Below are 27,402 nucleotides of genomic sequence, written 5' to 3' on the forward strand. Positions count from 1 at the left end.
CTGTAATTCTCGGAACAATTGCTATTGTAACATTTGGGGTTGTCTGGAGTAAAGCGATACGAAATGGAGAACGAGCATGTGAGGACTGTGGTAGGGAAGGAGAATGGTACTTCTATTCATTAGGAGTGCGGGGTACTGAGATACCACACAAAAAGATTTTGCGACAGTTGGTAACAGAAGTACAGTACCTGCCAGGGTAGCCGAGAGCGCTAAGGCGCTGTTTCCTGGGCTCGGGTAGGCGCGCCGGTCACGGATACAATTCGCCCGGCAGATTAACGACGAGGGCCGTATGCCGGCCGTATGCCACATCCAGCCTGGATGTGGTTTTTAGGCGGTTTTCCACATCCCGCTATGTGAATACTGGGCTGGTCCCCAAGTTCCGTCTCAGTTACACGACTCACAGACATTTGAAGACGTTCTCACTATTTCATGACTAGACACAGGCATCTGGATTCCATTACTTCCGTCCCGGGGGGGTGGGGGGTTGGGGGTTCGAGGTGGCGGCAGGAATGTCATCCGGCCACCCTCTGCAATTAACACTGCCAAATCCGTGATAACAAAGCCGATCCCTCGTTGGAGCGGGACAAAGGCCCCGAGAAAGAAAGAAAGGTAACAGAAGTACAGTGGACGTCAGTCCGCAGCAGGAACGCTCCCTGGAATGGCAGCGCCAGCAGGAAGAGAGACGCGCGTGTAAGTTACCGCGCACGAGTGAAAGTTGTCAATTGGTAGTTGCGAGTCAGTCCGAGTCCTTCTAGGGCGTTCCTGCATGACGTTCGCTATGTCTTCAAGTCGTCGAAACAGGAACAGTGACTGATAGACAGACAGTGAGGAGAGTTCAGTAGAAGCGGAAAAGCGCATAGAATTATCGTGTATGGACAGACACCGCATGCCTAGAGATTTAACTGATCTCTGTTAATTTGGAACTGTTCCTCGAATAATACACAAAAAAGGTTAGTTCAGAGATCATCATTTAATTTGTGTTCAGGGAACTGCAGTCAACGTAGGACAGATAGGTTAAACCTGAATTCTTGAGTTGCAGTAACCAGCATTACCAAAGTTGGGTAACATATTTTACTCTTCAGTATTTTGTGTTACTTTTGTAAGTAGGCTGTTTAGGTTTTCTTATTGGTAACGCCACGTAGCGCTCTCTATGAAAATCACTGGCTGTGCTGTGTGCAGTCTGTGGCTGGTTTGCATTGTTGTCTGCCATTGTGGTGTTGGGCAGCTGGACGTTAACAGCGCGTAGCGTTGCGCAGTTGGAGGTGAGCCGCCAGCAGTGGTGGATGTGGGGAGAGAGATGGCGGAGTTTTGAAATTTGTAAGACTGGTTGTCAGGAACTGCCATATATATTATGACTTTTGAATACTAGTAAGGTAAATACATTGTTTGTTCTCTATTAAAATCTTTCATTTGCTAACTATGCCTATCAGTAGTTAGTGCCTTCCGTAGTTTGAATCCTTTATTTAGCTGGCAGTAGTGGCGTTCGCTGTATTGCAGTAGCTTGAGTAGCGAAGATTTTTGTGAGGTAAGTGATTTGTGAAAAGCACAGGTTAATGTTAGTCAGGGCCATTCTCTTGTAGAGATTATTTAAAGTCAGATTGCGTTGCGCTAAAAATATTGTGTGTCAGTTTAAGCACAGTCATGTATAATTGTTCAAAGGGGACGTTTCATATGTCGACCCTTAGCCGAGGATACCTCACTGGAATCTTCTGATTTTTTCTTGTAATTTGTGTAATTAGTGTAGCTATTGTTTATTGCTAGCGCGTAATTATAGAGAGAATTTCCTTTGCAGTTGTAGTTTTTCATTGTTGTACAGTAAAACACTTGTGGCATGCATGTAGATTTGCATCAAGTATTTCGCAGCTGTGCTTGCAATTAACTAGATATTATTTTCAGTCCTATGTTAATGTGTTTCCTTATTTTGCTCTTCAAATTGTGCTTATCTGTGTTGTCGTGTGAAATATTGTGACAATAATGGCGTGTGAAAAACGTAATACTAGGCTTCAAAGTAAACTGAGAAATGACAGTGAAGACGAAAGCAGTGTGTTAGCGCCGCAGAGTAATGAATTAACTACTGTTCAAAGTAGTTATTTGGTAATTGTGCATAGGGAAATGGAGCGGGCTGCAAATAATGGTGTAGGCAGTGAAACAATTAGTGAACAGGGAAGCATTATCGATCGATCGGTCGGCAACAGCTCGCCTCAGGAATCCGAAATGACAGAACACAATATTGCAAATACTGTAGACTCAGGTTTTGGGTCCTCACCGTTTTTTCAAATGAGTCAAGACACATTTTCTGCTTGTCAAAACGTGAATGTTACCGGTGAAAATGCACTGCCAAAAAGCATAGAGAAACACATTCCAGACAATAATACATTATTATTGCAATTAATGCAACAAATGGAACAAAATCAGAGACAAACACAGCAAAAGCTTCTAAAGTTAGACACAATGGAACAAAATCAGAGACAAACACAGCAACAGTTAGACACAATGGAACAAAATCAGGGACAAACACAGCAAAAGCTTCAAAAGTTAGACATCACACTTGAACAAACACGTGAAGATTTAACTACTGAGTTACATAACATTGAATCGAAATGTCAAAAAGCCTGTAATGACGTATTAAACACAAATTTGTGAGCATTTTCAACCTGTTCTTTGGCGGCATGAAAATGCATTACAGAATCACGAAGCAGCCATAAAAGAACTGAAAATTATTGATCATGAAAATCATGAGACCTTGCAAGCTAAAATTGACTCAGTTGCATCTACGGATTCGGTTACGCAACTTGCAAAAACTCAGGAAAACTTAAAGGACACAGTTGATACGATTTCAACACAAATGGACACTCTGAAACTTGGTTCAGAAAAACACACAGAGGAAATAATTTCACTATCGGATAAAGTAGCCGAACTTTCAGATCAGTTCACTAATTTATCTACGAAGGTAGATGATAATCTGAATGACACAAAACCGGTAGTCTTTAATGACACAGAAAAGTGCGAACAAATTAGGAAATTAAAACAAAATCAGAATCAAATTAATACGCAACACCAAAGAGAAATCCGGGAAGTACAAGATCAGCTGACACAGGTAATACAAGAAATACGTATTTCAGAGGACACTCGCGCTCCAATACGGGAAGAGGGACATAGAAATACGGAACAGCCACTAAATAATAACACAGCGCATTTCGGAATTTATGAAAGAAATTGGCAAGGTGCACCGAATTTTGAAATGGAACCGCCGAAACGACGTTACAATGACCGATATGCGACTCGCCGACATGATGATTTTGACTATAAGCTGTTCATTACTACACGTAAATTTAAAACATTTAAGAATTCTGGCAACGACATTCATCCACAAGCGTGGCTCCATCAATTCTCTCATTGTTTTCCTCCCAACTGGTCATTAGAGCACAGATTAGAATTTATGTGTGGCTATTTAGAGAATGAACCAGCTGTAAGAATGCGATCGGTCATTCACGATTGTCACAGTGAAGGAGAATTTTACCATGCCTTACTCTCAGCATATTGGTCTCAAGCTACACGAGACCGAGTAAAACATAGCATCATAATGATGAAACATTTCGAACAATCTGAATTCCTCAGTCTTGTGAAATATTTTGAAGACATGTTGCACAAGAATCAGCACCTGTCAAACCCATACAGTCCCTCAGAACTCATCCGCATTTGCTTAATCAAATTACCTGAACATTTACGACATATTATTTTGGCAGGACGTTGCAAAGACGACATTGAAGCTTTTTCAGGGACTCTTACAAGAATTAGAAATTGACACTGATAATCGCAGAACGCGAAAACAGGAACACAATTACAGATCACACCCGTCGCAATTCCGCGATGAAAGAAATAATAACTGGACACGACGAGGCTATTCTCACAACACAAATCGTGACCAAAACAGACACCACCCGTATGACAACCACTGGCAGAGTAATAGTTACAGAGAAAGTTCGCATTTCCGTAGTAATGAATATGACAGAGACAATCATAGAAACAGACAATATGGTAACCAGAACTATTATTATCAAGGGAGACAGAATAATTTCAGACGCAACAGTTCAGCGCGCAGTTACGATTCAGGGAGAAATTCTCTAACACGTGACCGACAAGAAAGAAACTATGGAATCTACCGACATGACGACAGACATGAATTCCATCAGAACTGGCGGGATTCAAACAGAGCAGGGTACTCTCGACAAGGTGAATTTGTAGAAGTTAGGTCTCCTAATCCCAATAAAGACGCGCGCCAACAAAGAAACAGACAATGACTCGCACCGCAGGCAGCCACGTGCACCAGCTGGCTCAGCGAAAATATAACATAGACGCTAACCTTGAGAAAAATTTTAGCACTCCTTACCGACGTATACAACATGATAATTACTTTGAAGTTGAAACTCTGTGCACTAGGAAGAGTAAAGGTTTACACCACATTTCACATGTAAAACCGTATATTGAAAGATAATCTGTTTTTTAACTTAGTCTTTGCCATAAAACTTTTCACTTCACGCTACTAGTACAATTTGTCACTCTGAGAAACTGTTAACATGCAACAATGTTTTGAAGTTAACTATCCAGTCTAGAACGTAGGGAACATTTTTAAACAGAATTTACAAATGCATTGTTATAGTGAACAGACGACACAGTGTTGTTAGTTGTACATTCTTGTTTGTTAGTTGCACGATTACGTAACGACTATCAGCCTTCCATATTTAGAACATATACTTGTACTGCTAATGAGATTTTAATGCAACATTTTGGTTTACTTGAAAATACATTCTGGATTTAAAGTACTTTCTGAGAGATACCAGATGACACAGTGGTTAGTTTATGTGACAGCTACACGATTTTATCACGACGCTACTAATGAGTGACAATTTACAATGTTGCTTTTTCAGTGTTTCTGTTTTATATCTGCACAGTTTTTATGAATTCTTCTGGAAAGTAAAACATGTTTTAGTAGTAACTTTTGTGGTATAGCTACAATGAGATAGCCTTTTCCATAGCACAACAATACGTTACATTATAGTACTTTCTTGATCACGGTAAGGTACATAATAACTACGATATCTATACGCAAAGCATTTCACTTTCGTTTATGATGAGGTAAGTACATTGACTTCAGCAGAACTTTGCTTACAGAGAACGATAACTACGACACTTCCACGGAATTATCTTACAGCATGACGCACATTTAGCGCTACAGGACACGCATTTGAGTGATTAATTTTGTACTTAAACCATTTATTTTTCAAGATTTTTGAATTACAAACAAAGTTTTCCGTGATACATTTCATTCCATTGCTGTAATCTGTAACACCTGAGGGTATAATTACATTAATCCTCAGGGGGTACACGCTTACTTTGTGTACCATGTGTTTGGCAAGCACAAGGAGCCCTAGCTAATATGGTATTTGCTTATGCAACTTTACACATCAGTACCATATTCCTCTAACACATAAATTACACAGCTATCTGATCATTTAAGTGAGAGAGACAAACTTTTTTTTACTACATCAGTGACAGATGTGTACGTAATTACAAAGAAAATGGTTCAAATGGCTCTGAGCACTATGGGACTCAACATCTTAGGTCATAAGTCCCCTAGAACTTAGAACTAATTAAACCGAACTAACCTAAGGACATCACACACACCCGTGCCCGAGGCAGGATTCGAACCCGCGACCGCAGCAGTCCCGTGGTTCTGGACTGCAGCGCCAGAACCGCTAGACCACCGCGGCCAGCCCACGTAATTACACAGCTGGATAACTTCACACTTACGAAATTGTATTTTGTATGTACTTTGTGAACTCTTCATATTTTTTCGGAACCATTGTGATACTATGAGAGCTTTGAATGATGTATTTGGTATGGGATCATGATAATTAAAGTACGTTTGAGGTAGATGACACTATTTAAATGAGCAGAGAATTTTTTTTTAGGTTTTTAAATTATTGCAGAAAGCTACGACGTTTTTGAGATTTGACTGAGGTGTTATGATATTATTTTTACGACGACGATGTGTATTATGCGGCTGAGGTATGTTTATGATCAATAAGCTGATGCTATATGAGGAATCTGATTATGCTCCGTATTTGTTATGATGAAATATTGAAGAAGTGTCGACGAATATGTATATGTGTAAAAAGGTAAGGAATAATGAGTAGTGGTTAGGGACTCTGGTTTGTGAAAAAGGTTGCTGGAAACCAAGAATCGTACTTTAAGAGTTATGAAATGTATGTAAGTGCGTGAATGTATTACAATGCCGACGAAAATTTTTTGGATACTGTTATATCATTAGGATTTTGTTTCTACACATTTGTATCGCATATTCTCAACCTGTGGAATTTTTTTATATGAGACTGCCACTGTAGCAGAAACTGCTGTCGTAAATATTTCAGTAAGAAAGGTAAGTGACCTTGACGTAATGCGTTTTGGGCGCCCATCTGAGAGGTAGTCGTCTGACAAAAGAAAGCCATTAGGGGAAAAAAAGAGGCCATTATCCTCGCCATTGACATTCCTTTAGAGAAAGCATTGCAAATATGACACGCTCATTACTTGGAAAGATACTTACATCTGCACACCTGATTATGACAAGTACCTTTCTACGAGAGTTGAGAGAATTTCTATTAACTTATGAAATGTCACATGACTATTGAATGATATTTTTATGCTTTGCTTTTCATAGTTGCTTATTTCATTTGATATCTAGTTTCCAGCTGTGTTGCAGCATTGGTTTTATAAAATAAAATAAAATGCATTTGTTAATGTGAACACTTTCTGTCAACAGATCTATTAAATTATTATTTTATGATCCACATTCATCGAAAAAGGAGCTCTTCGAATGGAAAGAACAATAAGAAGGAACTAATAACAGTAACTGCATATATAATTTTCTTTTCAAGTACTTGGTAATTTTTATGGTAGAGTAAGTTGTGGTGCACCACTTTAATTACATAGACATTAAGATGTGATTATACATTTCCCTTATCTGCATTGTTGTCTTTAGTGTACTATTTTTTCTGCTTGAGCTTTCTCATGTTTAGGTATAAGTTATAGCATTTGCTGCTGCTGTTCGCCAGGCATAGTGTTACTGAATTTGACTTTGTATTACTCTGTTAAGCCAGTTTAACTACGGATTTATTTTTCTTGTTTGCTGCACAGTGCCTTATATTAGTTGTAATATTGCAATTGCTTTGCCCATTTGTATCTTTTTTGTCATTAATTGTTTTGTGCTGCTGCATTGCCTCGTCCCTTAGTTTATGCATCTGAGCTCAGTAGTTTTAAGTTAGCTTAAGAGGGGGTAGACTATATAAGAGAATGAGTTGCGATGAATTGAAAGAAATGCATTGAGAAGTTATACAAAAAAAGTACAGAAAGCAGGTATAGATAGGACTTTTTGGAAATAATGAAGAACGAAGGGAGATCTCCGAGAAGTAAAGAAAGTTTTGTTTGGACAATACTGCAGTACCAAATGTTACACTGAAAACAAACCCCGTCCTTTCCCCCTGTGTTATTCTGCTATGTGTTTGTGTACTCTTGTATATTTGTGTTTTTCCTGTCTTTATGTGTTTAGCTAATAAGATTTATGTAGTAGAATTTTTCAAATACTATGTTATTTTCTTCGTAAAGATGTTTAGACATTATTTATTCTGTTTTGTTTTAATGCTCATGTTGATGTTTCGAAAGTTATTCTGATCTTTTATGTATGTACTTATGTTATAATTCTTTTAACACTGATGTACATGTTTATTTCTATTCTTTTGTAAAGCCTGTTTTACTACAAATGTTATCTGTATTGTTATGTTCTTGAATGATGTAATTTGTACCTTTGTAATTGTATTCTTATGTTGTAAATTTATAATTGTAATTGACACCAGTTCATCAAATTAAGTAACTTGTAAGTTACATTTCACTGCACACGTTTTTGTTGGTCATAGTATATGCACAATATGTGAAAAAAAAGAGGACTGTTAGTGTTTGGACGTGTGTTAATAATTCAGCAAGGGACTGATTAACAGCATTTCTGGTTCTAACGACAATTCCAAAAAGTTCGTGAGTGCACAAGCGGTGGTTTATGGACTTGCTATATTGTCTGCAAGACTTCTGAGGACAATTCCAAAAACTTTGTGCGTGCACAAGTGGTGGTTTATGGACTTGCTATATTCTCTGCAAGACTCTTCGATGGTGATTGTGCACCTGCGCGGTCAAACAGATGGCTGCTGACCATCTCTACCAGGACTACAGTGGGTCTGCTCTGTGATGACCTACCTACCAATATTCTTCAAAATGTCGAATGACTCTGCTGTTGGTTTCCTCTGTTGTGGCCCATTACCTGTCTGCACGTCGAGAGTCAGCAACGTCTTTCCGTTGGAAGGACAACACTACTTCTTCAACACTGGTGGATATCCACCACTTCTGTGTGCATTTTCTTTAATGCTCAGACTATGAGAAAAAAAAAACACTGCAATTTTACTGTAATGAATGATCAGGACTGTCTTTATGGACTGTGAGAAAAATTTTAGCTTTTGACCAACATTGTATCAATAAGTGTGTGCATTTGATTTCTTTGTTATTGCAATTGTGAAAAAATTTTAACAAATATGTATTGGCCAGTGCCCAAAACAATTTGTAAATTTTTTTGTGGGGAGCATGGGGGCTATGTAAGTAGGCTGTTTAGGGTTTCTTATTGGTAACGCCACGTAGCGCTCTCTATGAAAATCACTGGCTGTGCTGTGTGCAGTCTGTGGCTGGTTTGCATTGTTGTCTGCCATTGTGGTGTTGGGCAGCTGGACGTTAACAGCGCGTAGCGTTGCGCAGTTGGAGGTGAGCCGCCAGCAGTGGTGGATGTGGGGAGAGAGATGGCGGAGTTTTGAAATTTGTAAGACTGGTTGTCAGGAACTGCCATATATATTATGACTTTTGAATACTAGTAAGGTAAATACATTGTTTGTTCTCTATTAAAATCTTTCATTTGCTAACTATGCCTATCAGTAGTTAGTGCCTTCCGTAGTTTGAATCCTTTATTTAGCTGGCAGTAGTGGCGCTCGCTGTATTGCAGTAGTTCGAGTAACCAAGATTTTTGTGAGGTAAGTAATTTGTGAAACGTATAGGTTAATGTTAGTCAGGGCCATTCTTTAGTAGGGATTTTTGGAAGTCAGATTGCGTTGCGCTAAAAATATTGTGTGTCAGTTTAAGCACAGTCATGTATAATTGTTCAAAGGGGACGTTTCACTTTCATTGTCTCTGTGCTACCTTAGAACCCACGCATCCGTCCAACCAGGACACCTTTATTAAGGCCGATTCCCATTAAAGCGCCGCGCGGGATCAGCCGAGCGGTCTAAGGAGCTGCAGTCGTGGACTGTGCGGCTGGTCCCGGCGGAGGTTCGAGTCCTCCCTCGGGCATGGGTTTGTGTGTTTGTCCTTAGGATAATTTAGGTTAAGTAGTGTGTAAGCTTAGGGACTGATGACCTTCGCAGTTAAGTCCCATAAGATTTCACACACATTTGAACATTTTTTTCCCAATAAAGCGCGTCAGAGCGACGCGCGACAACGGCAGCGGCAAGCATTTTTCGCCTTGATGCGGATGGCGTTACCATCTGGAAGCGGCAGAGGCTAGTGCCAATGACGGACCGTACCTGAGGTATCGGGGGAGACCCGCTGAAACGCCCGGTGTATTTGATGAACTATACTGTGAACCTACATAGAGCAAACTCGAAGTTGGGTGAAGACATAGCAATTTAGTATTTCTTTTACGATGTAGACTTCACATATTTCGTTGTTTAACAGATTTCCTGACAACCGTCCATGATAGTTCACTATCTCATTCAGAGAAAGGATCCCACCAGAACAGAAGCTTACTGTTACTTTCATAACAGCTTTTAGAATTGTAAATTTCAGTATCTAAACGCCGTTTGCTACAATGATAGTACATTATCTGTTATTTGATAATCATTTATTTATAACCGAAAATGTGTGACAGTTGATCCTCAATATTTGCTATGTATTTGCTATGTATTTCACCTACTCTGTGAGTGTTAGCTATTAAAAAAAATGGTTAAAATGGCTCTGAGCCCTGTGGGACTTAATGTCTGAGGTCATCAGTCCCCTAGAACTTAGAACTACTTAAACCTAACTAGCCTAAGGACATCATACACATCCATGCCCGAGGCAGGATTCGAACCTGCGACCGAAGCGGTCGCGCGGTTCCAGACTGTAGCACCTAGAACCGCTCGGCCACTCAAGCCGGCGTTAGCTATTAAAACTATCAGTGAAGTAGTATCACAACGCTTAGCTCCATCTCTAAACTGCTATTAACTTTGCCGGCCGGGGTGGCCGAGTGGTTCTAGGCGCTTCAGCCTGTTACCGCGCGAGTGTTTGATGTCCTTAGATTAGTTAGGTTTAAGTAGTTCTAAGTTCTAGGGGACTGATGACCACCTGTTAAGTCCCATAGTACTCAGAGTCATTTGAACCATTTGCTATTAACTTTACCACCAAGATAGACATATCGCTAACAATCACACAACAGTGATGCAAGTTTACGTGCCTACCAACACCACAGATGATGAACAAATTCAAACAATGTACGATAAAAGACATTAATCAGATAGTTAAGCGAGATAATAATTTAAAATGTAATGAAAGACAGGAATATGGTAGCAGGTATAGGGGAAGAGAAAATAGTAACAAAACTTAGGCTTGACGGAGGGGGGAGCCACCTGCTATAATATTGCATAGAGCATAATGTAATCATCGTTAACACTTAACTTAAGAATCATGAAAGAATAACACATATCTGAACAGAGTTTTCGAATCCAGATTTTAAATTGTAAGACATTTCCTTTGCAGACGCAGACCGACTATAATTTATTTATTTGTTACGAACTGCAGTTTAAAACTAAAGAGACAGTAAACGGCTGAAAATTAAGGAGATGGAACACGAATGAGTTAAGACCCAAAGTTTTTCGATCTTCTTAAAGGTACCGTAAGGCAACGACTAACTGAAACAGAGGAAGGAAGCCACGAATGGACATCTTTGAGAGAAGAAGTGGTAAATGCTGCACAGAATGTAAATGGGAAAAAGGTACAGTAGAAATACTTGGAGAAAACATGATGTACTGAATTTAATGGACAACGAAGAAAATCTAAAAATGCAACAGATAAGAAGGACGAGCGGGAATACAAATGACGTTGACAGACAGTCCAAAATCGCAAAAGCGGTTTTGCACTTGAAATGTCTGAACATGCAAGGCAGTACTGATACTACAACTTAGCTAAGTAGCCAGACTAAAGACAGGCAAACCTGTGTTTATAGCAATTGTATATTTAAAGAAAGGTTTCGACAATTTGAACTGAAAGACATTCTTTGAAGCTCCGTACTCAGGTCATTGTGCTAGCTGGACTGCTGGTAGTATTTTCGAACTCATGAGTCTTTCATTCGTCTGATTTCGTGCAATTGTTACAACCACACTCAGCAAGGCTCGACGATCACTGCCCGTACAGGAGCTTAGCCTGGTCTTGTTTTAGCCGTGGTTCATCTTTAGCGTTGCCACTTCAGTCAAATAACCCCCAGTCGACTTGGGCAGCTTTAAAAAGATTCAGATGCTTCTGATGGATTTGTTGCTCGCGTAACATCCAATGATTAATCCACGTTCGAAATCACTGAGGTCTTCCGACCGACCTATTCTGTTGATACTGTTTCCCTCTTTACAACACAATACTCTCCGCCTGCTTTTATACTGGCAGCTTCGCTTTTCGTGACATATGGTGTTGCATTGAATTGTGTATTGAACTGGGGCCCTAGAAACGACGGATAAACTTCGTCCCGCCGTAGCCCTCAGTGGTTTACAACCCCACAACAGGCCACAGCAGTCCACCTCTCCCCCCCCCCCCCCCTCTCGCGCCGCCGCCCCCCCCCCCGCCAAACCCAGGGCGGGAACTTCTCATATTAGACGACTGTAACGCTAAATGTTTGCGTGGTAGAGTAATTATGTGTACGCGTACGTGGAGACAGTGTTTGCGCAGCAGTCGCCTATACAGTGTAACTGAGGCGGAATAAGGGGAACCAGCCCGCATTCGCCGAGGTAGATGGAAAACTGTTTTAAAAACCATCCATAGGCTGGCCGGCACACCGGACCTCGCCACTAATCCGCCGGGGGACCGGCACACCTTCCCGCTCGGGAAGCAGCGTCTTAGATCGCGCGGCTAGACGGGCCGGATCTCGTGACATATAGTGGCAAATTCGGCATTGCACAGGGGCATCCGGATACTTTTGATCAGGGAGTACTTCCAAACGTCCTGAACTTCGTCAATTCTGCATTCTCTACACGAATTCTCAATATAAGTTGTACCTTAACACGTTACAAAACCAATGTCCACTCGTTTTGAGAGCTTGTGAGTCGCTACCTTAGGTCGCTTACATCAAGGTTCATACAGTGGCCGACAGATGAGGTGGTTCCTGATACGTGTGTTTGTTTTAGTGTGTGTGTGTGTGTGTGTGTGTGTGTGTGTGTGTGTGTGTGTCGTTTCACTGTTCATCAGGCTGTGACTGAATGTTTGTGCCTTGGGGCGTGTACTCACTGGTTGATTAGAAAAGAACTGTGGTGAGCAGTGTATCGGCCCTGCCCTAATTGCCCGACGTATGGTGGTTTCATATCAAGCAACTTTGTTTTCTCTTTTGCTGTTATTGAACTCCTTTTAAGGTAAACCTCAATTATTTGTTGTATTTTAGTCAAATACATTCAAGAATATTTTTGGACCACGTATTTGGAGTCTATTTTCGGAGAACCTTGGAAGAGATTGTTTATAATCTTCGATTGGTGAAATTTTATCTTGCTTCCCTTATTAAAATGTGCTACAAATATTTACGCAATAGTAAACAAATTCACACAATATTTGTATGTTTTGAGAATAACATTTGTTGTAAATTTAAATTTTCATACTTGATATTCCCATGAATGACGTTTGGAGATCTGAGAGTAGATATTTGAATTAACACTATAATCTTTTATTTTATCTCATTGAAATATTTGAAAAATTGTTCATCAATCATCAGTAATTATTTTTGTTATTTTATTTAATTTAGGTTTTGTCTTAATACGTCGAAGTCCTGCTGGCCTAACAAATAAAGTTATTTCGCTGGCAAGTGTCAATAAAAATCTTCATAGGAATGATGTTCGAGCCTTATTGGGCTCGGTCCTTCGACTCCCAGGCAACCTTGCGCCATTAGTCCTTACTATAGGTCATCTATAAATATTTTTTATGGTTGTTATGTGAATCTTAAGTCTTGGTACTATAAAATCTATACATATCTTTATAGTAGTGTAATTTCTGAATTACTTCTCAGTATTTTGTAAATGACAGTAAATGAAATACGTAGCAGGACAGTCATTAAGAGCAATACTATGTAGATGAGATAACGTAATGGATGGCTGTTCAATGGGGACTTAATACCATTAACGCATAAAAAATTCTGTTGCTAATTTTTTGTGATTTCCTTTGTGTATTACACGAACTCCACTCATGTGTCAAGCTGAATGTAATAATCGTAATTTTACAACAGAAGCAATAAATAAATGAGGTCATAAAATGTATTTCAGTGGTCCTCAGCCATCCTAGTCAGAAGATTCAATATGGACATGTGTTTGCGCAGGATCATTATTCCCTCCCATGAAAATTGTTCGGTTGACTGCTTCTACACATTTCGCGCCTTTATTTAGCTGAGGGGACATCCATTGTGGTGTGTGCATCTAGCAGGTGAAATACTGGTGGAAGACACGTTTGCTGATTCTCTAGACATGAGAAACACCTTAGTGGATTTTGTAAATTATAAGAATGTTTTGAAATCTGTTACATCACCGACATCGAGTTTTGACGTAAAGGTCTTTGCAGACTGGATAGGTTTCTAGTTACTCAGTGGTTTTCAGCATGCTTCACCTCGCTAAAGTTTCGAGTTTCTAGAGAAATAATTTAGAGTCTATATCTTTGGAATTACACCGTGCGATCAATACTGCTATGCAAGCAACATTGCTGTGTGTTTGATATGGAGAAGTATAGCGTAAATGGTATAATATTCTGGCAAACCATGCGAAAATAGTGTTCTTGTAATCCCATTATTGAATTTTGGTGTAGAAAGCAAGCAGGTCGGGGCCAGAAACATAAACAACTTTGCGCCAAGGGGAAATGAGCATGACTTTGTACAACAGTTCAGAGAGTGACTTTGGTCTGTTGATGGTGCTCTGCTCTCGCTTAGGGAGCAGATGACTTGTGATCGCCGGTCGCGGTGGATGAGTGCCCAACCTTGCGAGAAAATATCTAGTGCTGCAAGGAGTATATACAGTGCATGTGCTTATGCTGTTTGTCTTCGCGGTGTATGTATGAGTGTCTGGAGGTCGATAGCTATATGAATGATGGAAAAGGGGCGATTTTTTATGGCGCAGGAAACGAATTGTATGTTTCTACATCGACATCGTATGCAGTGATATATTGTTGGGTTGGGTTATCGGTTTCACGCTCTAATATTCAAACTTCCCTCCTCAGTGGCAGAGCAGTGTGATTGAGTAAGAGTCTTTCTGTATTTGACGTTCTGTAGGGCGTTTTCGTAGGGTTTAACTGTCAGTGCAATATGGACATCTCTACAAAATAGTTTTGCTACTGAAAGTCTTGTCTGCAGAAAGAAAAACGCGGACTGTGCTTCAACACCGACAGCATCAGTAATTTGTCAGGTAAATTTAGTAAGACCCAATCATAATGCTCCATTCATTCACAAGACATCGTTTGTGCTGGATATAGGAGTCTCTACATAGCGATGAGAAAGTTTGCGTTCGGTAGATGTTTGTTGAAAGCAGGACTTAACGATTTCCAGGAAGGGTAAGACGTGACAGATGGGGTGCCACGTTAGGACCATCAGGAGGAATGCATTCTGGTCTATTTTCGTAAATAGCTCCTGTTATGACAAGAATTTTCACGCAGGCAAGCTGAGACATCACGAAAGCACCTTCAAAAGTGACTGTTAACTATTTCTGTGACACTTCACGACTTCCAAGAGGTAGACTTGGCTCTTACTTACATAGACATGAGACATCAGTAGAACATTGAGAACCTTTTAGCTGCACCTGCGATGGTGAGTCATTATGCAAACGTTTCGTAGCTATGCTATTGCTATAGGTGTCTCACATGCCCTGTTAGGATCGATAGGCAGCAAGCACCCTGTGATAGTCTGGGAAGCACTGCAACCGATTTCTATAGCGCGACCTGTGGCGTCAGTACAACATTGAGGACTTTTTAGCTGTGTCTGCGAGGGTGAGTCGCTCGGCAATTGGGTCTTCACTGTACCATAGGTAGAGCGGCATCGCACCAGCAACAATAAACACTTGTGCGTTCAGAGGGTGATGTAGCTCTTATTTACATAGAGAAGTCACTTCAGTATGACACTCAAAGAATTCTAACCGTATACCCGAAAACAGACCTGACTTTCACTGCTGGCTGTAGGCGACAGTGCCCTGAGAGCAGTGGCTCGCGCCCCTGTGTTCATGTGCCTGGCGGTGGCTTGCAAAGGCATCAGTGCGTATGCTCATTGCAGCCTCTGATACATTGTGGTTGATGATAGTCGTGTTTTATGTGCAATGAGTGTGTTATTTTCGGCTGTTTACGCGTAGCGAACGTGTCTGTTGCATTACTTTGTGAACAGGTCTCTAGGCTGTGCTATACATTATTTCGGTAATTTACGAGTTGTTTGCATGTCTGTTCATCATTGTACTGCTTTATTTCGTTAATTTACGAGTAGTTTGCAGGTCTGCATGAAGTGCAATGCATTAGTTCGACAGTTACGAATAGTGAGTGTGTCTGCAGAGACTTTTATATGCATTATTTCGGTGATTTACGAGTAGTTTGCAAGTCTGTGGACTGTGCAGTGCACTATTTCGACATTTTACAATTAGTGGGCTTGCCTGCAGAACGTTTTACCTACATTATTTGCAGGTCTGTAGGCTGTGTATTGTGCCTCCAAGCATCCCAGAGCAAGTGCTTTGTATCAGTGTAATAAATATACTACGTCAAATCCATCCCTAAGTAAATTGTTCCGAAATAAATAAAGTGCTGCCCTTCCTATCCAGCAGCCCAGAAAAGTCTGAGTCCTTTTCCTGCCATTTTCCCCAAACCGCCATGTGGCTATAGTGCCCTCTGATGACAGCACTGTGTACTAGGCCAGTTGGACTCCCAACATCATGGTGAACACTCTGGATCGAGCTACTGCCTCAAATTGTTTAAATAAAAAGTGCATTCAAAATAAAGACTTATGTCCATTCTTTCCAGCAGCCCAGCACAGGCTGACTCCTTTCCCCGCCAATTTCTAGGAATTGGTAGCCGTCAGATGTCTTAGGTTAGTGGACCTTTTTCTCGCCATTTTCTTAGGTTAGTGGAGGAAGCCCAATTGACCTTTTTTTCCGCCAAAATTTGAACTTCCCGCCTTTTTCTGGCGGAGGGGAGGGGAAAGGGGAGGCTACGAAATGGTACAAATGGCTCTGAGCACTATGGGACTTAACTTCTGAGGTCATCAGTCCCCTAGAACTTAGAACTACTTAAACCTAACTAACCTAAGGACATCACACACATCCATGCCAGAGGCAGGATTCGAACCTGCAACCGTAGTGGTCGCGCAGTTCCCAGACTGTAGCGCCTAGAACCGCTCGGCCACCCTGGCCGGCGGGGAGGGTACGGTGTTAGGTTAGTGGAGGTAGCCCAATGTACCTATTTTTCTCTCAAAATTTGAACTTCGCACCATGACGTCTTTGCGAAATTGCCATATCTAGTGACGCCATCACGCAGAATTTCGAATCTTTTGGCAAATAACGAAGTTATTCTCACGAAACCATGATAGATACATTTAGAGGACTTGTATTCGAGAGGGTCTCCGCCGTGACATATCATTTGATTAAGCTTAGGAGGATTGTGATGTATACAGAAGCAGCCATTTCTTCCTTTGGTCAGTAGGTAAATGGATTACGACAAAAACTTCTTAATACATGTGTGAAGTAGTATCTCTTCCTCACTGGGGAATTATATAATCTGGTGGATCCTTGCAGAATTCTGCTTGTGATATAAATTCATTTGATTGTTGATGGTTAACACTTACCCTTGTAGTGTTGTCGACGATTATAGATACTCCGTTATTAGCTGCGTAGCTCTTGTTGCGATTCCAAGTTGTATCACTTGTAGTAGCGGACTGAGTGTTACACATTGTCGAAAGTATACTTAATGACTCTAAGCCTCGGGGTCAGTCGATGAGATTGTATGACCAGCTGTAGTTCTTGTTATTAGTTCTTAGTGGTCTGCATACTTTGGAAGTCGGTTGTTGACGGTACATGTATCAGCTAGCCAAATGAATACTCCACAGTGAAGCTCCTTTCAAACGCTTCTCACTGGAGTACGAGGCATCTTCTCGTCTTTCATCGTGACTACTCAAGCCCGAGACTGTTTGCGCTGCTTATATACCCTTCCAGGCCTGATAACAACACTAATCATATACATATTGTCAGGGAGTGAATATAACATCAAAATACCCAGTCCAAGAATGACTTTTTCATTTTATGTATGGGCGTTTCACCAAAACTGCTCAATGTACGAAGTCCATTGGTTTCACTTTAACAGAATGCAAGACAGACAACATAAAATAATTTTCATTACATACAACGTAACGTTGTTGCAGCATTTCAGCAGAGAGTGGCACATCTCAGTCCTGGTGAGAATGGTGCTGTATGCTTTGCATACAGTCATTATGGATGGAAGAATAGAATAAACTGAAGACCAGGTATCCTTAATTTGGAAACCAGTAGCGCTGAAAGCATCCAGCCCAACATTTTCGGGGAGAGACGTGCCTATCAGTAAAAACACGACTAACATTCTCACACACAGCCTCAGTCGCCATTTGATCTTTTAAAAGTATAGACCATCAGTTTTAATTCATGTGTCGTGTATTACCGGTAGGTATGGAAAACCGATGTGTCATCGTCGATCGGTAATTTGACGAGGTATTCAGCAAGTACAACACAGTCACTTAATTCCGGGGGGAGTGTGGCGGAGTAGCGAGAGGATAGTGTTTGGGAGGTTAATACGTATATGAAGGAGGGTCTTTCCCAGATTATGTGCTGATAAATGTTCAAATGTGTGTGATATCTTATGGGACTTAACTGCTAAGGTCATCAATCCCTAAGCTTATACACTACTTAACCTAAATTATCCTAAGGACAAACATACACACCCGTGCCCGAGGGAGGACTCGAACCTCCGCCGGGACCAGCAGCACAGTCCATTACTGCAGCGCCCTAGACCGCTCGGCTCAGATTATGACCTCCTAAAGCGAGGTTTTCTTCTTACCAGCCTTTTGTACACATCTCGAGTGGCCAGCATCCTACTTATGCATGTTGTACGCTTAGCTGTTCAGTACTAGAGATCTGTTACTCAGATGATCAAGACAACGAAGAGTTAGACTACTGGTAGGTTTTTCTGACGAACAACGACAACTCTGTTGCTGTAGGACTTGTTAATCTCCATGACGAAGAATGATGCGAAGCGTCATGAACGAGGTGCAGTGGAAGCATTTCTACTTGTTTTAGAACTTGGTAACTGACTAGGGGAGAATGCCGGAAGGAGCGCCTGGTCCCCGGCACGAATCCGCCCGGCGGGCTTGTGTCGAGGTCCGGTACGCCGGCCAGTCTGTGGATGGTTTTTAGGCGGTTTTCCATCTGCCTAGGTGAATGCGGGCTTGCTACCCTTATTCCGCCTCAACTACACTATGTCGGCGATTGCAGCGCAAAACACATTCTCCACGTACGCGTACTCCAACATTACTCTACCACGCAAACATAGGGGCTACACTCGTCTGGTGTGAGACGTTCCCTGGGGGGGGGGGGGGGTGTCCACCGGGGACCGAACCGCATAATAACCCTGGGTTCGATGTGGGACGGCGCAGGGGTGAAGTGGACTGCGGTAATCGTCGTGGAGTTGTGGACCACTGCGGTTGCAGCGGGGACGGAGTCTCTCCATCGTTTCTAGGTCCCCAGTTAACGTACAACGTACAGGGGCAGAATAATGTGGTACTTTCAGAACATCTAATCCGCCCTGAATTTTCAGATGCTCTGATTGAAATATTGAGTAACCACAATAAATCTGTCCTAGAAACTACACTCCTGGAAATTGAAATAAGAACACCGTGAATTCATTGTCCCAGGAAGGGGAAACTTTATTGACACATTCCTGAGGTCAGATACATCACATGATCACACTGACAGAACCACAGGCACATAGACACAGGCAACAGAGCATGCACAATGTCGGCACTAGTACAGTGTATATCCACCTTTCGCAGCAATGCAGGCTGCTATTCTCCCATGGAGACGATCGTAGAGATGCTGGATGTAGTCCTGTGGAACGGCTTGCCATGCCATTTCCACCTGGCGCCTCAGTTGGACCAGCGTTCGTGCTGGACGTGCAGACCGCGTGAGACGACGCTTCATCCAGTCCCAAACATGCTCAATGGGGGACAGATCCGGAGATCTTGCTGGCCAGGGTAGTTGACTTACAACTTCTAGAGCACGTTGGGTGGCACGGGATACATGCGGACGTGCATTGTCCTGTTGGAACAGCAAGTTCCCTTGCCGGTCTAGGAATGGTAGAACGATGGGTTCGATGACGGTTTGGATGTACCGTGCACTATTCAGTGTCCCCTCGACGATCACCAGTGGTGTACGGCCAGTGTAGGAGATCGCTCCCCACACCATGATGCTGGGTGTTGGCCCTGTGTGCCTCGGTCGTATGCAGTCCTGATAGTGGCGCTCACCTGCACGGCGCCAAACACGCACACGACCATCATTGGCACCAAGGCAGAAGCGACTCTCATCGCTGAAGACGACACGTCTCCATTCGTCCCTCCATTCACGCCTGTCGCGACACCACTGGAGGCGGGCTGCACGATGTTGGGGCGTGAGCGGAAGACGGCCTAACGGTGTGCGGGACCGTAGCCCAGCTTCATGGAGACGGTTGCGAATGGTCCTCGCCGATACCCCAGGAGCAACAGTGTCCCTAATTTGCTGGGAAGTGGGGGTGCGGTCCCCTACGGCACTGCGTAGGATCCTACGGTCTTGGCGTGCATCCGTGCGTCGCTGCGGTCCGGTCCCAGGTCGACGGGCACGTGCACCTTCCGCCGACCACTGGCGACAACATCGATGTACTGTGGAGACCTCACGCCCCACGTGTTGAACAATTCGGCGGTACGTCCACCCGGCCTCCCGCATGCCCACTATACGCCCTCGCTCAAAGTCCGTCAACTGCACATACGGTTCACGTCCACGCTGTCGCGGCATGCTACCAGTGTTAAAGACTGCGATGGAACTCCTGGCCGTGCGGTTAAAGGCGCTGCAGTCTGGAACCGCAAAACCGCTACGGTCGCAGGTTCGAATCCTGCCTCGGGCATGGATGTTTGTGATGTCCTTAGGTTAGTTAGGTTTAACTAGTTCTAAGTTCTAGGGGACTAATGACCTCAGCAGTTGAGTCCCATAGTGCTCAGGGCCATTTGAACCATTTGATGGAGCTCCGTATGCCACGGCAAACTGGCTGACACTGACGGTGGCGGTGCACAAATGCTGCGCAGCTAGCGCCATTCGACGGCCAACACCGCGGTTCCTGGTGTGTCCGCTGTGCCGTGCGTGTGATCATTGCTTGTACAGCCCTCTCGCAGTGTCCGGAGCAAGTATGGTGGGTCTGACACACCGGTGTCAATGTGTTCTTTTTTCTATTTCCAGGAGTGTACGTGCTGCCGTTACTTCGCCGAGCCGAAGTTTATAGGCTGAGATAAATAGCGCATGACCTGTGAACACCTTTCACAGCGCCTATTCCGCAGAGCAGCGGAGCGTAAGAGAAGGGGGCCCTGCGTAACGTTCTTGCGAGCGTCTTATTAGCAGCGGAACACGTGTGACGTCCGCCTTTGTTTTACGTCCAGGGCGACCTCCGAGGCATGTTAATGGAACCCCTATGGATAGCGTAATAAGCTATCGCGAATCAAATTACGTCGACAATGGTCTGTGGATGGCGGACCGTATTCATCAAGACCTCCGGAGCTTCACAGGGTTTTCCACAGCACCTTTCACAATGTAGCCACTCGCGTAATGTGAATTATTTTACAGACACGATGTGACACTTAGGGAACCACTTTCTTCGTTGGATTTGCTGTGTAATAGCTACAAGGCCCTACGTGCACTTAATAATTACTCGCTGTCAGCCTGCTGTGGCAGCGTGGGAAGTGTGTGTTCGCTGGACCTGAACAGTTAATGGAGGTAATAATACCTTGCGGCCCTCGGATACCTTGTGTTAACGAACTAGTTTGGCTCCCCGTTTTAGAAGGTTCCAAAGAGTACACAATGAGTGAAGAGTACTAACATTTTCCATCATTTATCATTGCATTATTCAATAATATTAGTACCACCTGACTACTGTGTAAAATCTGTCATGCTTATGCTACATGGTATCTTTATGTCTAAATATTCTTTGAAACAAGTTTGTTACCAGTTGTACGCTGGACATTCATTTCGTTCTGCCGTCGATCTGCCTAGAGTAATGGTTCGGATGTGCAGCGAAAAGTGATTCTGCAGTCACTGCAGTAGTTCACACACGCTATGGGACAGGTGCAACGCAAACTGCCGACTGTTTGCACAACATCTCACCCACTTGATTCAAAATTTGATACCCAGTTTAAAGTTGTCCGAGTAATGTGGAGCTGTGCTTAAGACACTGGTTTCGCCTTTTGGAACTTGGTTCCATCCTCTCCGTACAAATACCTTTCCGTGGTTTCAGTTTTTCCCTAAAGCGTTAAGACAGGAGTCGGAATGGTTCCTCGGAAAGAACACAGCCGCTTTCTACGACCACAGCTCTCAAATCCACGTTTTGGCTCCATCTTTACCTCTTCGTCGACAAACTTTGAAACTCTAGTGTTCCTACAATTTAAAGCGAAGTTCTAAGACAACAAAGATAGTTCGGTGCATTCGGAAACTACAGAATGCAATTTATATTTGCAGGAGTCACATCACTGTGAATACAACATGAACAGCTTACGTTAGAAACCACACGATTATTGGGACCGGTCGTGAATCTCAGTGAGCACGTGTAGCATGTTATGGGGAGAAGTATTATAGGATGTTCACATGCACCAACGACCATTCAGCAGTTGTCATCCGCGCAGGTGGATAGATGGAACGGCCTACCAGAAGAACTCCTTACCAATCTTGTGGGCAGCATGGGAGCTGTTGCAGAGCAGGCACTGCCGTTTGTGGTGATAACACGTCGTATTGAGAACTATGTTTTGCCTTTTGTAATGCCGAGGGGGAACTTCATGAGTCATCGTGATTTAAGTGCCATTGTCGTTTTTGAATAAAAGTGGCATTTCTGTCCGTCTAATTGCGTATTTTGTAACATCGAAAATGCAGGATGCATGGCACCTGCTACCAATGTACCGGGTGATCAAGAAGTCAGTATAAATTTGAAAATTGAATAAATCGCGGAATAATGTAGATAGAGGGGTACAAATTGACACACATGCTTGGAATGACATTGGGGTTTATTAGAACCAAAATAAAATAAAATAAATAAATAAATACAAAAGTTCAAAAAATGTCCGACAGATGGCGATTCATCTAATCAGAATAGCAATAATTAGCATAACAAAGTACGACAATGGAAAGATGATGTTATTTACAGGAAATGATCAATATGTCCACCATCATTCCTCAACAATAGCTGTAGTCGAGGAATGTTGTGAACAGCACTGTAAAGCATGTCCGGAGTTATGGTGAGGCATTGGCGTCGGATGTTGTCTTTCAGCATTCCTAGAAATGTCGGTCGATCACGATACACTTGCGACTTCAGGTAACCCCAAAGCTAATAATCGGACGGACTGAGGTCTGTGGACCTGGGAGGCCAAGCATGACAAAGTGGCGGCTGGGTACACGATCATCACCAAACAACGCGCGAAGAGATCTTTCACGCGTCAAGCAATATTTTTTTTTGTTCTAGTAAAACCTCATGTCATTCGAGGCATGTTCGTCAATTTTTACCTCTCTATCTACATTATTCCGTGGTTTATTAAGTTTTCAAATTTATACTGACTTTTTGATCACCCGGTATAATTTCTTTTTCTGAATTGTATGTAAATATTTGTAATTTAAATGCTTTCTTTTAATAAGTAAGGACATTGTTTCACTGTATGTGTAAATTTAGGTAAAAGTCTGTTGACGTTTCATTGTATTTATCTGTGTCTTACTGTGAAACTTATAAGCTCTGGGAAAAAGCCAAAGGAATTGTTATTTGCATCGACTAGCAACGATAACAGCAGTGCTTGTACGCTGTAAAATCTTTGGGTAGGGAGTTGTTACGCGGAGCGCGTGGAGAGAGAGGGAGACGGGTTCCAGCGCTTGTATTGTGCAGAAGTGTGGTGTTAACGCTCTCGCAGTGGAGTGTACCATTTTCGTCGGCATCATGTACGCGCACCTGCCAGATGTCTAGTAGCAGGAGTACGGACAGTGGACGGGCGGAATAGACAATATTAATTACGATTGCCCATTTCTGTAATTAGCTGTGGCTCCACAAGATGCCAGTTTCTTCAACAACAGCAGCAGTTTCAGCAACACAGTGATACCTTCCCGTCTCCTCTATACCTCTTTTGTTAATGATAACCTTCCCTTTTACAATAAACTATGAAACCTTTCCTTAGGATTTCTATCTCTTGCTTAATAATAACAAATGAAATCTTCCCTTTGAAATTTATTCTGTTTCTCAATCTTCGCATACAAATTTAATTGCTTTTTTTTAGAAGTGATTTTCGGATTATTTCGACGAAACATAGAATGTGCCGTCCACGTGTTGCCCTCAGTCGTTATCTGCAATAATCCAAAAATGTTCCTTACCTTGGTTACTGTTGCTGGATCGTCATCTGACTGCTACATCGAACTGCGACATGAATATACTTACTCTGTTTTACTATGTTAGCTGCTGGTCAGCTGTCATAATAAGTGGCTGTATTTATTACCAAAGCCGACGTTATTCTTTAATAGCAAAGCTGACGTTATTCTTTAATTAATTTGACTGAAGTTACGTAATTCATAGTTAACATGAGTAAACTTACTGTGTTTTACTATACTCTATTAGCTGCTGGTGGGCTTTCATAATAAGTGGCTGTATTTATTACCAAAGCTGACGTTATTCTTTAATAGCAAAGCTGACGTTATTCTTTGATTAATTTGACTGAAGTTACGTAATTCATAGTTAAACTTTTTCTTGAGAACAATGAAATTTTGCAAAGTTTTACGTTGATGGTTTTTGGGATGGATTATAATTAGAAATGCAATATTGCTGGCAAAAGTTAATTATATTCTGAATGAAATGATTTTACAAACGTTCAAATGGGACTTACTTTTTACAATAATCTTACAACTAGCAATGTGCAAACATACCTTGAGTAGTCTTGAGTTTCTCAAAAAATTAATTCAATAATATTAGTTCCTCTTATTATAATAGTTTGCTGATGTCTCTGTACATCTGTTTATAATATCTTGTAAAGCATAGCTGGTGGCTGGCAGGCACACCGCTCCTCTCAACCTCTCGCTTCAGACCTGCTACCAACTCGCTTCACATCTCGCTTACTACTGACTTCCTACGAACGCTAAAGTGCGGTTTCTCCTGCCAACAATGCTTTCTGGTGCACACAATCCCTGCTACCATTACAAAATGTATAATTGCGCGGTCTTTCCCGCTCTTTTCTTAAAATGTATCCGTACACGGTTTCTCCCGCCCTTTTTAAAATTATATCAACAATACTTTGGTGCAGATATTCCCTGCTACCACAATTATTTCCAACATGAGAAATATAAATTATTCCTACTTAATCCTATTAATAAAATATAAACATCTTTCATAAATTGTGATTTGACAATAGACAATAGAAATATACACGTCTTACAACAGTTTCGTCGTCGGCTCCGAGTTTCGTCGTATGCACAGCACTGAAGTAAGACTGTTCATTGGTAGAAAATATTAATGGCTAACCCAGCAGCACAACTGAATGTGATTTGATTGATAAAATTTATTTAAATAATAATCAGTTAAATTCAGGGCGATTGTGTCCTCATTGCCCACAGACATTGTTACCAAGCAGGATCCTTGTTCTTCTTTTCCTTGTATGCTAATTGAGTGTCATAAGAAACAAATTTAAGACTTTTAGCCTTAGTCTACTTTCAATTAACTGTTGTACAACAGAGGTTTCAGTACATGACTAAAGTAATGCAATTTCATTTTTCAAGTCTGAGAATCAATCACTGGAAAAATTCCAGATCTAAAGAAATACACAAATTAAGAGTGTGGTAGATTTATTTATTTTACACATAGCTTGGAGCACATGGCTGTTTGGTTTGGTACGAATTGTAGTGTTTAATTCTGTTCAAGTCAGTAAAAATGGTTCAGTTGTTCAGACTAACATGAAATCCAATTTGCAAAAAAAGTAACCCCAAAGTAAAAAGTGCTAAAGTACTTTTGCTTTTCTTCTAAATTTCTTTAATGACTTTATCTTGAGGTCACTGAAAGTCATTGTCCATGTAATGAAGTTCAATACTAACATACTATTTAGTTACAAATTTTCAAATCATTACTCGATTGCCTTTTTCAAAATTTAATGCCAAACATTACGTAAGAGTGACTTCTCAGTTTTCTTTATCATTACATACTCACTTAAAATTAGTGTAAAAAACAAAAACAAAAAAAACGGAAAAAAACGTGACAACCTTCAGTTGCCACGTCAGTGTTTAAAAATACATGTTTCTCTTCCCCAACATCTTGTACAAGATTTTGGATGTAAATTGCCCTAGTGGGATGGCGACTGTTAATTATTTCCTTTTCGTTCATTAGTGTAACTTTTGGATTAATGATCAGTGGTACCCCTTATCCGTCCAGTGTTGTTCCTGAGTGAATGCACAAAGTAACTTTCATTTTCCAAATTATAGCCCTGTTCGGTTTAATTACCTTTTTCTTTTTGGTAGACTTTCCATCAGAAGGGTCGGTTGTACACTTTCCCCCTACTTATCAGTATCACTTCTTCGGGAAAGATAGCCTTATCCAATTAGAAAAAATCCATTAGGCATACACGCGATCCACGGTCATATTTTATATCGCAAGCAGGATAGGCCGATTACTAAGGGGGAGGTTACAATTTCTTTCTGTTATCTTCTGTAGTATACTATAGCTATACTGTTAGTATGACGTCAGAGCAAGAAGGAGAAGACGATGCAGCGTATTTCACTTCTTACAAAAGAACTGAGAATCAATATTTGAAAAGAGATGTTAACTATAATACAAATGTAAGCTTTGCATTAGGCATATAATTAGATCGTTCATTTTAATGAAATCTAATGGTTCACTACGCTTACACCTTCCGTCATAGTACCTGTCAGGGCCGTAAGTCCCTTCCTCACGAGTAGCCTGCCCAGGAAGCGAACCCTCGTCCTGCCCTGCACTGTCTCGCCAACTCAACAACCTGGCGTCAGGCTGTAACCGAATAATTCTTCCCTGAGGTTCTTCAATACAGAGGGGGCGAGGGGGTGTCTGCTTTAGATCAGAATTCACTACCTTCAAATCTTGAATGCGGTTATCTAAATGACTCACTGATTCAAATGAACCTGATTCCTAGAGACTTGTGGTCCTGTAGGGGCAGTATCTGCTAAGAGCTATATGTTCACCTCCACTGAAGAGAGCAAACTACCACACAGCACAAGCGTCACTTACCTCCCCGACAATCTTTGTTGTGATAACAAGGCAGCAGTCCAGTGCATTATGCGAGTGTTTACTTGGCCACACTGCGTCCCACTGGCAAGCCGTATATTGCGAGCTAATCGTGATGCTAGGTTTTGTTTAGATGTGAAATCCCCGGCACACTTCTCTACTCCTTTACAAAGACCTGAAATCAAAAACACAAGCAGTATACCTAGGTAAAATAATTTCTCATCACCGTTATACAGAATCAAAACTCGGCCACTGTAGCATAACCACACTGCTAACATCAAAACGGTAAGAAGCTAGGTTAGTGAGTGGCAATATGCTGGAGCAAATGATTTGATTCACTTTTTATTAGTTTATTTAACAATAACATCAAACATCGAAAACAACAAAGTTCTTAGCTCTCTTAATGCTCCAGGTGGACATTTCAGAAAAGCAGTTCTCAGAATAATGATAACGCAAGCAATAAAATTTAGAGAAAAAATAAACCAGTGCAACTATTAGCTAACTTAAAAGAAAACAGACTAAGAGGTGCAGTAAGTAACTGTCTTCGCAGTAACCAATGCG

The sequence above is a fragment of the Schistocerca nitens genome, chromosome 2 (assembly GCF_023898315.1).
Source record: "Schistocerca nitens isolate TAMUIC-IGC-003100 chromosome 2, iqSchNite1.1, whole genome shotgun sequence".
NCBI lineage: Eukaryota > Metazoa > Arthropoda > Insecta > Orthoptera > Acrididae > Schistocerca > Schistocerca nitens.